Source organism: Nerophis ophidion, linkage group LG11, assembly GCF_033978795.1.
Source record: "Nerophis ophidion isolate RoL-2023_Sa linkage group LG11, RoL_Noph_v1.0, whole genome shotgun sequence".
Classification (NCBI taxonomy): domain Eukaryota; kingdom Metazoa; phylum Chordata; class Actinopteri; order Syngnathiformes; family Syngnathidae; genus Nerophis; species Nerophis ophidion.
This window is the reverse complement of record NC_084621.1, coordinates 61088059-61103549: the sequence shown is the minus strand read 5'-3', so window position 1 is coordinate 61103549 and position 15491 is coordinate 61088059. Positions and strand designations below refer to the sequence as shown.

At 42.1% G+C, this 15491-nt stretch overlaps 1 long non-coding RNA gene across 1 annotated transcript in view; it reads right to left on the bottom strand.

Moving 5' to 3' along the window:
- Window positions 1-1948: 1948 nt before the first annotated feature.
- LOC133561455 (uncharacterized) overlaps window positions 1949-15491 on the bottom strand; it is a 32628-nt gene continuing 19085 nt past the window's right edge. The window contains exons 3-4 of the long non-coding RNA XR_009808703.1: window positions 3961-4172; window positions 1949-2183 (exon numbers count right to left, since the gene is read on the bottom strand). This is a non-coding gene — a long non-coding RNA (uncharacterized LOC133561455). The remainder of the gene's footprint in view (window positions 2184-3960; window positions 4173-15491) is intronic.

The following is a 15491-nucleotide window of genomic DNA, read 5'->3' as shown; positions in this document are numbered from 1 at the left end:
TCAGTTATTGTCCGCGATGTATTTTGAGCGATTACTCAACGTCTAGTTTTGTATTCCATAACTATAGTGAAGCCATGAAATGGTTGCGGCCGTCAAAGGGGAACATTATCACAATTTCAGAAGGGTTAAAACCAATAAAAATCAGTTCCCAGTGGCTTATTTTATTTTTCGAAGTTTTTTTAAAAATGTTACCCATCGTAGAATATCCCGAAAAAAGGCTTTAAAGTGGTGCTAGCGGGGTGTATAAAATAGTCAGGCTTGTCATGGATGCAAAGGATTCTGGGTATTTGTTGTGTTGCGTTTATATTGTATTACTGGGAGGATGTTTTCCCGAAATGTGTTTGTCATTCTTGTTTGGTGTGGCTTTACAGCGTGGCGCAAATTACTAAGAGTGTTAACATTTTTTATATCACAACCATTTGTGTACTCTGTGTCACCCAGTATGCCTTGCAGTCGTGTGCGTGTGTCTGCGGAAGCCACACACAACATGTTGCTGGACTGTCAAGTAGATCGTACATGCTGTAGAAGGTAACAAAGCCAATGGCTTCATAGCACAATTTAATACTTATTAATTGGGTGACTGCCGGAAGTCATTCTAGAGAATGTTTGCGTCTCCTATTGTCTTTTTCGCTTAGTGACACGGGTCCTAAATGGCTCTTTGAATGATAAAGGATACCGATCCCAGAACCATGTATATCAAATATTTCCGAATGGTTCAACCGCCACCCGCCCGAATCTAATTAAAATCTATTTTTCCATCCTGTCACCAGCCCGACCCGAGGTTTATTCGCGGACTCCACGGATGAGACCGCAAACCGCGCATCTCTAGTAAGAATACAGTTCCAGGTCTTTCTTTTCGCGCATGCGTACTAGGTCGCGGTGCGCCGGCACTTTTTTCAAATAACAAATGAATGCATTGGCCATTTATTGTTGTTTACGTGCTTGTTTGTACTCTAATTGATTTATACATAATTTCATTCCAAAAAGTAACAGGAATAAAGGATTCTTCACCTGCTGTGTCCAGTACCCATCCATCCATCCATCCATCTTCTTCCGCTTATCCGAGGTCGGGTCGCGGGGGCAACAGCCTAAGCAGGGAAACCCAGACTTCCCTTTCCCCAGCCACTTCGTCTAGCTCTTCCCGGGGGATCCCGAGGCGTTCCCAGGCCAGCCGGGAGACATAGTCTTCCCAACGTGTACTGGGTCTTCCCCGTGGCCTCCTACCGGTTGGACGTGCCCTAAACACCTCCCTAGGGAGGCGTTCGGGTGGCATCCTGACCAGATGCCCGAACCACCTCATCTGGCTCCTCTCGATGTGAAGGAGCAGCGGCTTTACTTTGAGTTCCTCCCGGATGGCAGAGCTTCTCACCCTATCTCTAAGGGAGAGCCCCGCCACACGGCGGAGGAAACTCATTTCGGCCGCTTGTACCCGTGATCTTATCCTTTCGGTCATGACCCAAAGCTCATGACCATAGGTGAGGATGGGAACGTAGATCGACCGGTAAATTGAGAGCTTTGCCTTCCGGCTCAGCTCCTTCTTCACCACAACGGATCGGTACAACGTCCGCATTACTGAAGACGCCGCACCGATCCGCCTGTCGATCTCACGATCCACTGTTCCCTCACTCGTGAACAAGACTCCTAGGTACTTGAACTCCTCCACTCAGGGCAGGGTCTCCTCCCCAACCCGGAGATGGCACTCCACCCTTTTCCGGGCGAGAACCATGGACTCGGACTTGGAGGTTCTGATTCTCATTCCGGTCGCTTCACACTCGGCTGCAAACTGATCCAGTGAGAGCTGAAGATCCCGGTCAGATGAAGCCATCAGGACCACATCATCTGCAAAAAGCAGAGACCTAATCCTGCGGTCACCAAACCGGAACCCCATGACTGCGCCTATAAATTCTGTACATAAAAGTATTTTATATTTTATAGTCTTGCTGCTTTATTTGTTTTGCTAAAAAGTTACTGAATCGATTTCCACTCACTAAATCGTACTGTATCGTTCAAAAAAATATCGATTCGAATCGTCAGAAAAAAAATCGTTGCACCCCTAGTTTTTAGACATGATTGAGGGCTGACATATAAACACTTGGCAGTGCTTGTCATGTTTGGGCTCACACTCCATATTTGTTTGGCTAGTGTTTGGGCTCTGATCCATGCTAAAGTTCTTTTCCCCTTCACTTGGGAAAAGAAGGTGGGGGAGAAGACACAAAAACTCTAGTTAGACAACAAAAATACATCATGTAAATTAGTCTATGAACACAAAACTGAGAACAAGGGCGCCAACTTTATGTTACAAGCTGAGGGGAAACATAACTGACCCAAACAACAGTAACACTTTGTATTTATTTTTTCTTATAAGAAAAAATACTTCACGCTGCATTTGGACAAGAGGGAATTTACAGCCAAGGGAGAGCTCTTGCGCAGATCTCTCAGATGTATTCCTTCTTGGCAAATATAAGTGCGGGGGTCTGATTACACAACTAATGTTCTCGAATCAAATATATGCTCAACTATCAAAGCAGCTGTAAGCCATTCATTTTATTTATAGGGTTGCAAATTATCCGTGGCATGCACTGTATTTTCCTGGGAAAACTAAAGGGATAAACATGCATGCAGTGTTCACAAACCAGAATAAAGACATTATTGACATTATACAAATAAGATTTTTTAAAGTTTGAATATAAGAATCGTTTTGCTGGAAATTTTTGGTGCAATACAGTACAGAGTTTGAAAAAAGGTCACAGCAAATGCAAACGCCCAAACTTAAAAGCCTACTGAAATGAGATGTTCTTATTTAAACGGGGATAGCAGGTCCATTCTATGTGTCATACTTGATCATTTCGCGATATTGCCATATTTTTGCTGAAAGGATTTAGTAGAGAACATCCACGATAAAGTTTGCAACTTTTGGTCGCTAATAAAAAAGCCTTGCCTTTACCGGAAGTAGCATACCATGTGCGCGTGACGTCACGGGTTGTAGGGCTCCTCACATCCTCACATTGTTTACAATCATAGCCACCAGCAGCTAGAGCGATTCGGACCGAGAAAGCAACAATTTCCCCATTAATTTGAGCGAGGATGAAAGATTCGTGGATGAGGACTATAAAAAAAAAAAGGCGATTGCAGTGAGAGCGATTCAGATGTTATTAGACACATTTACTAGGATAATTCTGGAAAATCCCTTATCTGCTTATTGTGTTACTAGTGTTTTAGTGAGATTATATAGTACCTGAAAGTCGGAGAGGTGTGGCCACGGGTGTGTTGACCGCCAGTGTGTCCGGTGGGAGGAGGTAATAGTCCGCAGCTGCAGGAGGACGCGAGCTCCGCTCATGTCTACGGTAAGAGCCGACTTATTAGCACAATTTTCTCACCGAAACCTGCCGGTTGACATGTGGTTGGGAACCATGTTCGCTTGACCGCTCTGTTCCATAGTAAAGCTTCAACTTTGGGAATTTTAAACAAGGAAACACCGGCTGTGTTTGTGTTGCTAAAGGCAGCTGCAATATACCGCTTCCCACCTACATCTTTCTTCTTTGACTTCTCCATTATTAATTGAACAAATTGCAAAAGATTCAGAAACACAGATGTCCGGAATACTGTGTAATTATGCGATTAAAGCAGACTACTTATACCTTGGATCGGGCTGGGAAAAAATGTCCGCTACAACCGGTGACTTCAAACGCACGCGTCATCATACCGCGACGTTTTCAACAGGACACTTCACGGGAAATTTAAAATTGCAATTTAGTAAACTAAAAAGGCCATATTGGCATGTGTTGCAATGTTAATATTTCATCATTGATATATAAACTATCAGACTGCGTGGTCGGTAGTAGTGGGTTTCAGTAGGCCTTTAATAACTTTTGGTCACAAAAAGCCACAACAAATTCAAAGGCCACAACACAACAATAGAAAGCCACGACACAACATTAAAATTATTATCACAAGACTTACTTTTCCATCTTGGTTCTTTGAGACTCCTTCAACTTTCCCCTCAGCCACTTGGTCGACAGGCACTTTCATCGTGTCTGTCACTTGTGTCGTTTTTTTTTTGTGTTGATGTGTTGCGGCGTTTTCATTTGTGGCCAAATCAAATGAAAGTGGCCCTCCGTGTCATTTCTTTATTTGACGTGGCTCGCGACGTCAACTATGTGGCCTGCGAAAGGCTGGAAACAAAAAAGCACTTTGTGGTTAGGTCTATTTTTTTCTTTCAATTCTTTCGAAAAAATGTTGTACATGCATATGCTTTATACTTAAATATTATCTGATTGCAAAACAAGATGTTCCAAGCGTTTTTTTGATTATCAAAAAAAAAAAAAAAAAGTATTATCTGCTTGTCACCTTGACTTAAAATTTCAAAGCAAGTTATCAATCAGTCTGTTTGTAAAAATATAATACGATATTTTCCAGACTATAAGGCGCACTTAAAATATTTTTTTCCCTCAAAACTCGACAGTGCGCCTTATAAGCAACCCGGTGTGCAATTTTAATTGGTGCAAGGTGTAATGATAAGTGTGACCAGTAGAGCGATTACTCAACATCTAGTTTTGTATTCCATTCTGAAGCCATGAAGTGTTTGCGGCCGTCAAGTACGACCGCCAATTTCAGCCTCCAATCACAGTGTCCTGACCAGATATCTATGATTGTTGTAAAATGTTCTTTATCACATTTACTTTCAAATGTCCATTAAAGACATGATTAATGTATGATGGCTCAGGTGTGATTCACTACATGTGTCTAACAGCTGCTGGTGGTGAGGCAAGCAAGGTTTACTTTTCAAAGAAATGTGGCAATAGTCTACCAGGTAGCCCGTAAGGACCAGATGAGTCGCCCGCTGGCCTATTCTAAAAATAGCTCAAATAGCAGCACTTACCAGTGAGCTGCCTCTATTTTATAAATTGTATTTATTTACTAGCAAACTGGTCTCGCTTTGCTCGACATTTTTAATTGTAAGAGAGACAAAACTCAAATAGAATTTGAAAATCCAAGAAAATATTTTAAAGACTGGGTCTTTACTTGTTTAAATAACTGCATTTATTTTTTTACCTTGCTTCTTATAACTTTCAGAAAGACAATTTTAGAGAAAAATTACAACCTTAAAAATGATTTCAGGATTTTCAAACATATATACCTTTTTACCTTTTAAAATTCTTCCTCTTCTTTCCTGACAATTTAAATCATGTTCAAGTATTTTATTTTTTTTATTGCAAAGAATATAAATACATTTTAATTAATTGTTGATTTTAGCTTCTGTTTTTCCGAAGAAGAATTTTTGTGAAATATTTCTTCAAACTTATAAATAAATGGGTTGTACTTGTATAGCGCTTTTCTACCTTCAGGGTACTCAAAGCGCTTTGACACTACTTCCACATTTACCCATTCACACACACATTCACACACTGATGGAGGGAGCTGCCATGCAAGGCGCCAACCAGCACCCATCAGGAGCAAGGGTGAAGTGTCTTGCTCAGGACACAACGGACGTGACGAGGTTGGTACTAGGTGGGATTTGAACCAGGGACCCTCGGGTTACGCACGGCCACTCTTCCACTGCGCCACGCCGTCCCATATTCTGATTAAAATAAAATAAAAATATTCTGGCAAATCTAGAAAATCTGTAGAATCGAATTTAAATCTTATTTCAAATTATTTTGAAATTATTTTAAAATTTTTGTTCTGGAAAATCTACAAGAAATAATGATTTGTCTTTGTTAGAAATATAGCTTGGTCCAACTTGTTGTATATTCTAAGAAAGTGCAGATTGGATTTTAACCTTTTTAAAACATGTCATCAAAATTCTAAAATGAATCTTAATCAGGAAAAATTACTAATAATTTTCTATAAATTCTTTTTTTAAATTGTTTCAAAAAGATTCGAATTAGCTAGTTTTTCCCTTCATTTTTTTCGGTTGAATTTTGAATTTTAAAGAGTCGAAATTGAAGATAAACTATGTTTCGAAATTTAATTTTCTTTTTTTTCGTGTTTTCTCCTCTTTTAAACCGTTCAATTAAGTGTTTTTTTCATCATTTATTCTCTACAAAAAAAAAAAACTTCCGTAAAAGGAAAAAAAATGACGGAATGACAGAGAGAAATACCAATTTTTTTTATATATATATATAGATTTATTTATTAAAGGTCAATTGAACAAATTGGCTATTTCTGGCAATTTATTTAAGTGTGTATCAAACTGGTAGCCCTTCCCATTATTCAGTACCCAAGAAGTAGCTCTTGGTTTCAAAAAGGTTGGTGACCCCTGGTCTACATTGAAACGCAGGGTAAGGATACACTTCCAGGTCAGAGGTGAGTAAGATGCGAGCATTTTATTCGCACATGCGTATTAGGACGTGTTACGCCGGCAGACGGAGGGGCGAGGCGGTCCATTGTGTGTGTGTGTGTGTGTGTGTGTGTGTGTGTGCGTGTGTGTGTGTGTGTGTGGACACCGATAAGGTTAGGTGGTATTCACCCTACATAACCTTAGTGTAGAAGCGTATTAAGAAGGCTTTCGCAGGCCATATAAAATGAAATGGCGGATCAGATCCGGCACCCAGGCTTTGAGTTCGACACCTGTGCTCTTGAACAAACGGGCACAGCCTGATCTTAATGTGTTGAATTTAAACAGACAAAAAAAGAAAATAAGTGATCCTTCTTGCCCTCCTTGTCGTTTTTCTTCATCTCTCGGTTTATTATCTAATCAGCTCAGACCGCGGACACACAGCCACACTCATTGGACCCGCACTGCATGGCCAATAGAGTACCCAACAGACTGTGTCATCTCAGCCTGCTGAATCAACAACAAACAGAACTCGTTCACATGTTTTGAAGGGAGGGAGGTCAAAATTAAACAGATAGATCCCAGCTCTGTTATTTGTTTTGCTTTAAAAAAATGGATTCACTTATCCGGGGTGTACCTAGCATTCCGCCTGAATGCAGTTGAGATAGGCTCCAGCACCCTCCGCGACCATAAAAAGGGACAAGTGGTAGAAAATGGATGGATGGATGGATTCACGTTCACATTTTTATCACTGTTTCTATACTTTTATGGGCTTTCCTTGATTAATAAAAAATCTATGGAATCAACCTTGTACAAACACTTCTTTTTCTGCATACCGAGTAGTGGTGTAACCAATATTTTGGTACCGGTACTAAAATTATTTTGATCCATCCATCTTCTTCCGCTTATCCGAGGTCGGGTCGCGGGGGCAACAACCTAAGCAGGGAAACCCAGACTTCCCTTTCCCCAGCCACTTCGTCTAGCTCTTCCCGGGGGATCCCGAGGCGTTCCCAGGCCAGCCGGGAGACATAGTCTTCCCAACGTGTCCTGGGTCTTCCCCGTGGCCTCCTACCGGTTGGACGTGCCCTAAACACCTCCCTAGGGAGGCGTTCGGGTGGCATCCTGACCAGATGCCCGAACCACCTCACCTGGCTCCTCTCGATGTGGAGGAGCAGCGGCTTTACTTTGAGTTCCTCCCGGATGACAGAGCTTCTCACCCTATCTCTAAGGGAGAGCCCCGCCACATGGCGGAGGAAACTCATTTCGGCCGCTTGTACCCGTGATCTTATCCTTTCGGTCATGACCCAAAGCTCATGACTATAGGTGAGGATGGGAACGTAGATTGACCGGTAAATTGAGAGCTTTGCCTTCCGGCTCAGCTCCTTCTTCACCACAACGGATCGGTACAACGTCCGCATTACTGGAGACGCCGCACCGATCCGCCTGTCGATCTCAGGGTTCCACTCTTCCCACACTCATGAACAAGACTCCTAGGTACTTGAACTCCTCCACTTGGGGCAGGGTCTCCTCCACAACCCGGAGATGGCACTCCACCCTTTACCGGGCGAGAACCATGGACCCGGACTTGGAGGTGCTGATTCTCATAATTATTTTGATACTTTTCGGTATTTTTCTAAATAAAGGGGACCACAAAAAAAATTGCATTATTGGCTTTATTTTAACAAAAAACCTTCGGGTACATCAAACATATATCTCGTATTGCAGTTAAGTCCTTAAATAAAAGAGTGAACATACCAGACAACTTGTCTTTTAGTAGTAAGTAAGCAAATAAAAGCTCCTAATTTAGTCTGCTGACATATTCAGTAAAATATTGTGTCATTTATCATTCAATTATTTTGTCAACATTATTAAGGACAAGTGGTAGAAAATGAATGATTAATCTACTTCTTCATTTACTGTTAATATCTGTTTTCTTTCTCTTTTAACATGTTCTATCTACACTTCTGTTAAAATGTAATAATCACGTATTCTTCTGTTGTTTGGATGCTTTACATTAGTTTTGGATGATACCACGAATTTGGATATTGATCCGATACCAAGTAGTTACACGATCATACATTGGTCATATTCAAAGTCTTCAAGTGTCCAGGGACATATTTCCTGAGTTTAAAAACATAATATACATTTAAAAAAAACGAACAAAAATGTTGTGATGCCAAAAAAAATACTGACGTAATCATAATAGTATCGACTAGATACGTGCCTGTACTTGATATCATTAAGGTCGATGTGTGGATCCACCAGTGGCATTTGTTTAAATTTTGACATTGGTAAGCTACGGTGTGTAGTGAAGCATGCTTAGCTATTCCTCGTCCTGCAGGGATGATACTTGTAAGAAACTTACTTTATTTGTCGCCATGGAGACCAGGATTAGTGATTTAAAACTAGTTAGTACACTGCCGACGGAAGCTGGACGTTAGCCGCTAGCTAGCTAACCATGTCTTAAAGCACCTCTTCCTGAAGGGCGTTTCAGTGTTATAACTTCAATCATCAATCAATCAATCAATGTTCATTTATATAGCCCTAAATCACTAGTGTCTCAAAGGGCTGCACAAACCACAACACAAACCACTACGACATCCTCGGTAGGCCCACATAAGGGCAAGGAAAACTCACACCCAGTGGGACGTCGGTGACAATGATGACAACTTTACTTTTATCTTTGATATTCAAGCCAAAATGCGTCCGTTCTACCTTTTCTGTCTACACACAGTGTTTGTTTGTGAGTACTCTGTGATTGTGTGCTGCCGAATATGCTCCTCTGCTCGATGACGCAGGGCTGCGGGATTGGTACGTTTCAGAGGCAATATAGTACTGACTATGATTCATTAGTATTGCGGTACTATACTAATACCGGTATACTGTACAACCCTAATCAAAAGACATGTATGCTATATACCTGGGGTCGGGAACCTTTTTGGCTGAGGGAGCCATGAAGCCAAATATTTTAAAATGTATTTCCTTAAGAGCCGTATAATATTTTTTTTAACACTGAACACAACTAAACGCGTGTATTTTTAAGTAAGACCAACATTTCCAGAGTATAATAGATCTCTTATTCTTTGTAATAACATTGTTATTCTGAAGCAAACTGTGGAGGGGGCGTGGCCTGCAGCAAAGCGGGATGTTGCCAGGACCGGCCTCGAAATCAGCGACAGGTGCGTAGTAGGCCCACCTGGGCCTTTTTATCTAATCACCTGTCACTCTGTTATAAGCAGCAGCCAGGAGGAGAAACAGGGTTTGGGGCTGGAGCCAGAGCGCGAGTGAGGACGAAAGAGAAAAAGACAATTGCTGGAAAGCAACTGAGAGACTAATTGAAAAAAAACAACAATATTTTACCCTTAAACAGCCTGTCGGTGCTTGGTGGTCTGAAGAACCCCCAGAAGGGCAAGCCCAACACGAACCAATAATAAACAAATTACTTCTTACCATTAACGCAACTTCTTGAACATAAAAATGCATGATGATGTTTTATATTTTGAATGTTATTTTTAACACTATGATTACAAGTGGAATTATTCATTACTTATCCTGTTAAGCAATGTCAGCTCAGATTTATCCGAGAGCCAGATGCAGTCATCAAAAGAGCCACATCTGGCTCTAGAGCCGTAGGTTCCCTACCCCTGCTATATACTGTATGTGTGGCTTTGCAGACTCAAAATGGCCTGAAGTAAAAAAAATCCCTCCGCATTCACGTCGTCACACACGTTCACACGGACCTAAAGATGGAGTAAAGGGGAGAGAACGCGACAACGTCAGCAAACAAGACAACGGGTCCAATTACAGAGCAGCCTGGAGACGATCCCGCACTTTAATGAAAGTCCAGTTTCCCCCGCCCCAGGTAAAGTGCTCAACGTGATTGTATCTGTGAAACAATTACACTGTCACAATCAAAGGAAGCGGACTTTAAATGGTCTGTCGGCGGGGCTAATAATCCCTCATCTCTTTCCCACTGTGTCACGGAGGTGCTGAATCCTCCCTTTGTTCTGCCCCCTCACCTGCCTCTCAATAGGCTGCTTGGTGTTACACCTCAGGCACTTAGGTGGCCGTGTTTTCAAAGGGGAGGGGGCCGCCCCAGGGCATGCGAGCTCTGAGATATACAAAAATAAGCATTTCAAATAATTTTTCTGATTTTAACTGCTTTTTTGTTAAACTAAGCTCTTTTTTGTTTGATCTTTGAAGTGTTTTTTTTTTTTTTTGTTCCTGTTTGGCTTGGAGGCACATACCGTCGTGATCGTTTACATACACTTGTAAAGAACATAATGTCATGGCTGTCTTGAGTTTCTCATACTTTCTACAACTCTTATTTTTTTGTGATAGAGTGATTGGAGCACATACTTGTTGGTCACAAAAAACATTTATGAAGTTTGGTTATTTTTATGAGTTTATTATGGGTTTTCTGAGAATGTGACCAACACTGCTGGGTCAAAAGTATACATACAGCAATGTTGATATTTGGTTACATGTCCCTTGGCAAATTTCACTGCTATATGGCACTTTTGGTAGCCATCCACAAGCTTCTGCAAGTTTCTGGTTGAATTTTTGACCACTCCTTTTGAAAAAAATTGGTGCAGTTCCAAAGACATGCACCTGGGGATAGGTTGATTGGCAACACTAAATTGGCCCTAGTGTGTGGATGTGAGCGTGAATGTTGTCTGTTTATCTGTGTTGGCCCTGCGATGAGGTGGTGACTTGTCCAGGGTGTACCCCGCCTTCCGCCCGATTGTAGCTGAGATAGGCGCCAGCGCCCCCCGCGACCCCAAAGGGGAATAAGCGGTAGAAATGGATGGATGGATGGATGGTGCAGTTCAGCTAAATGTGTTGGTTTTCTGACATGGACTTGTTTCTTCAGCATTGACCACACTTTGGGAAGACCATTTTAATTTTCCTGAAGGAACTCTCCTGAAGGAATCTATAATGTACTAATCATCTATCTATCTATCTTCTAAAACATGGGTGTCAAACTCTGGCCCACGGGCCAAATTTGGCCCACTGTGTAATTTAATTTGGCCCTTGAGGCAATATCAAATTAACATTAGAGCTGAACCGCCGGTATTATAACACCGCATTCACCACTAATACTCATACTTACCAAACCCTCCCTATTTTCCCGGGAGACTCCCGAATTTCAGTGCCCTTGTCGAAAATCACCCGGGGCAACCATTCTCCCGAATTTCTCTCGATTTCCACCCAAACAACCTCATTGGGGACATGCCTTAAATGCACTGCATTCAACGTCCTGTACAACCTGTCATCCTGTCCGCTTTTTCTCCATACAAACATTGTGCCGGCCCAGTCACATAGTATATATGTGGACTTTACACACAAACAAGTGAATGTAAGGCATACTTGGTCAACCGCCATACAGGTCATACTGAGGGTGGCCGTATAAACAACTTTAACACTGTTCCAAATAAGCGCCACATTGTGAACCCACACCAAACAAGAATGACAACCACATTTAGGGAGAACATCCGCACCGTAACACAACATAAACACAGCAGAACAAATACCCAGAATCCCTTGCAGCACTAACTCTTCCGGGATGCTACAATATACACACCCCGCTACCACCAAACCCCGCCAAGTTAATGTTGATATTTACATCAGAAAGCTGCAAATAGGAAAGAGGCATTAAATATTTGTATTTAAATCTTATTTAATATACCATAATACCATAATATATCGGTGGAAGAGGGGTTAGTGCGTCTGTCTCACAATACGAAGTTCCTGCAGTCCTGGGTTCGAGTCCAGGCTCGGGATCTTTCTGTGTGGAGTTTGCATGTTCTCCCCGTGAATGCGTGGGTTCCCTCCGGGTACTCCGGCTTCCTCCCACTTCCAAAGACATGCACCTGGGGATAGGTTGATTGGCAACACTAAATTGGCCCTAGTGTGTGAATGTGAGTGTGAATGTTGTCTGTCTATCTGTGTTGGCCCTGCGATGAGGTGGCGACCTGTCCAGGGTGTACCCTGCCTTCCGCCCGATTGTAGCTGAGATAGGCGCCAGCGCCCCCCGCGATCCCGAAAGGGAATAAGCGGTAGAAAATGGATGGATGGATACCATTGATATTTTTAAATGATTATTATTATTATTATTTGAAAATCGATTTTTCATGTCACTATAAAGTTATACAAGCCTTGCTTGTTCAATATTCAATGCAAAACTTGTTTGGGTCTCTATTAAAAGATTAATTTGTTCAACCTTGGCCCGCGGCTTTGTTCAGTTTAAAATGTTGGCCCACTCTGTATTTGAGTTTGACACCCCTGTTCTAAAACCTTAATTCCAGCTATTCCTTTACCACTTCTGATGTGTGTTTGGGGTCATTGTCCTTTTTGAACACCCAACTGCGGCCAAAACCGAGCCTCCGGGGTGATGATTTAAGGTTGTCCTGAAGATTTTGGAGGCAAACTTCCTTTTTAATTGTCCCATTTAAAGCACCAGTCCCATTAGCAGCGAAATAGGCACGACGCATAATACTACCACCACCATGCTTAACGGTAGGAATGGTTTTCCTGGGATTAAAGGCGTTACCTTTTGTTCCTCAAACATAATGCTGGGTATTCTGGCCAAACAGCTCAATTTTTGTTTCATCTGACCACAGAACTTTCTTCCAGAAGGTCTCATCTTTGTCCATGTCCTTCACATCCCATCTCCCCGGATTGTAAATAACCTAATGTAAATAATCAAATGTATTTCTAATGTATAAACTTGTTCATATGCTATCTGAACTCACTATGTTCTCTGCTGGCTGTACATATCCTACTAAATAAGACCTACACTGTTTCAATGTCCACATTTCTCTGTTGATGCAATTGTTGATGACTGAAGTACTGATATCAAACAAAGCTCCTCAGCCCACCCCCCGGATTGTAAATAATGTAAATAATTCAATGTATATACTATGATGATTAACTTGTGTGATGACTGTATTATGCTGATAGTGTATATTTGTACCACGAATTGATTAACTTGGACCCCGACTTAAACAAGTTGAAAAACTTATTCGGGTGTTACCATTTAGTGGTCAATTGTACGGAATATGTACTGAACCGTGCAATCTACTAATAAAAGTTTCAATCGATGAATCAAAGAGATGAAACAAAAATTGAGCTGTTTGGTCACGATACCCAGTATTATGTTTGAAGAAGGAAAGGTAACGCCTTTAATCCCAGGAAAACCATTCCTACCGTCAATCATGGTGGTGGTAGTATTATGCTCTGGGTGTGTTTTTCTGCCAATGGAACTGGTGCTTTACAGAGAGTAAATGGGACAATTAAAAAGGAGGATTACCTCCAAATTCTTTAGGACAACCTAAAATTATCAGCCCAGAGGTTGGGTCTTGGGCGCAGTTGGGGGCTCCAACAGGACAATGATCCCGACCACACGTCAAAAGTGGTAAAGGAATGGCTAAATTAGACTAGGATTAAGGTTTTAGAATGGCCTTCCCAAAGTCCTGACTTAAACGTGTGGGCAATGCTGAAGAAACAAGTCACTGTCAGAAAACCAAAACATTTAGCTGAACTGCAGCAATTTTGTCAAGAGGAGTGGTCAAAAATTCAACCAGAAGCTTGCCAGAAGCGCCTTATTGCAGTGAAACTTGCCAAGGGACATATAACTAAATATTAACATTGCTGTATGTACAATTTTGACACAGCAGATTTGGTCACATTTTGAGTGGACCCATAATAAATTCATAAACGAAGCAAACTTCATGAATGTTTTTTGTGACCAACAAGTACGTACTCCAATCACTCTATCACAAAAAAATAAGAGTTGTAGAAATTATTGTAGACTCAAGACAGCCATGACATTATGTTCTTTACAAGTGTATGTAAACTTTTGCTCGTGACAAAGGGTGGGTTTTCTAAGAGAGATAACACCCTCCCAAATATTTATCTCGTACCCTCGTCGTCACTTATTTACAAATGCCACACAGTTTCCCATGCCCCCCCTTCCCCCGTCTTTGAGTTAAAACCGGTTTCATGTTCGACGTCAATTAACAACATAAGGGTAATTATGGAGGACACAGGAGAAAAAGAGGGTATCCTGCAGTTTCTCTTCCAAAGTTTAATGATTCGCCAGCAGCCCCGACATGTGGCATTTCTGGAATGTTTGTCCCTCTATTCAGAGCATGAGAGTTATTGTGTCAGGAGAGGGAGGTAAGACGTTCGTGCAGCTATCTCTGTGCACACAAGAAAGCGCGCACGCCCGTACACACGTGCAAAGGAAATTCCTGTTGGGGTTTGTAGCCTCAGTGCCCACAAATCATTGCAAGGAAGGATAAATAAAGGTGGTTAAATTTAATCCGGGAGATGATCTACATTGCCGTTCTTGATCACAGCTGGTTTTACTTTCTTTGATTTGTCCGTGCAGAGAAAGGCAAACTTTATTAGATGTAAACCTTATACTTCCAATTACCCACCACTTTAGGGCACCGACTTCATTCACCCTGAGACACCCTCTTCATTAATTTTTTTATTAAACCTCAGCGCTCTCCAGGACTCATTTCCTGTGGTTGGTGGTGGAACAGAGAGCACGCTGGGAGGTTCCCACAGACGGGCCGGGTTTGGGAAGGATGCCGACTGAACAAAGCTAGATTGGGGATGGGGGAGTCAGGAGGGGACTGTCCATTATGTGGGGGTGCAACGTTTTGGAATTTATTGGGAATTTCGGTATTTTGTTCACGGTGGCAGAGGGGTTAGTGCGTCTGCCTCACAATACGAAGTTCCTGCAGTCCTGGGTTCAAATCCAGGCTCGGGACCTCTCTGTGTGGAGTTTGCATGTTCTCCCCGTGAATGCGTGGGTTCCCTCCGGGTACTCCGGCTTCCTCCCACTTCCAAAGACATGCACCTGTGGATAGGTTGATTGGCAACACTAAATTGGCCTTAGTGTGTGAATGTGAGTGTGAATGTTGTCTGTCTATCTGTGTTGGCCCTGCGATGAGGTGGCGACTTGTCCAGGGTGTACCCTGCCTTCCGCCCGATTGTAGCTGAGATAGGCGCCAGCGCCCCCCGCGACCCCGAAAGGGAATAAGCGGTAGAAAAATGGATGGATGGATGGGTATTTTGTTACTGGTGTAACCTATTTTTATGGTTTGCCTCTTTGTTATGTTTAGTTCCTGTTATACAGTATATTCCTTAAGCTCTTATTTTGAACGGAAATGATGTCATCTTAGAGTGGAGCTGAGGTTTT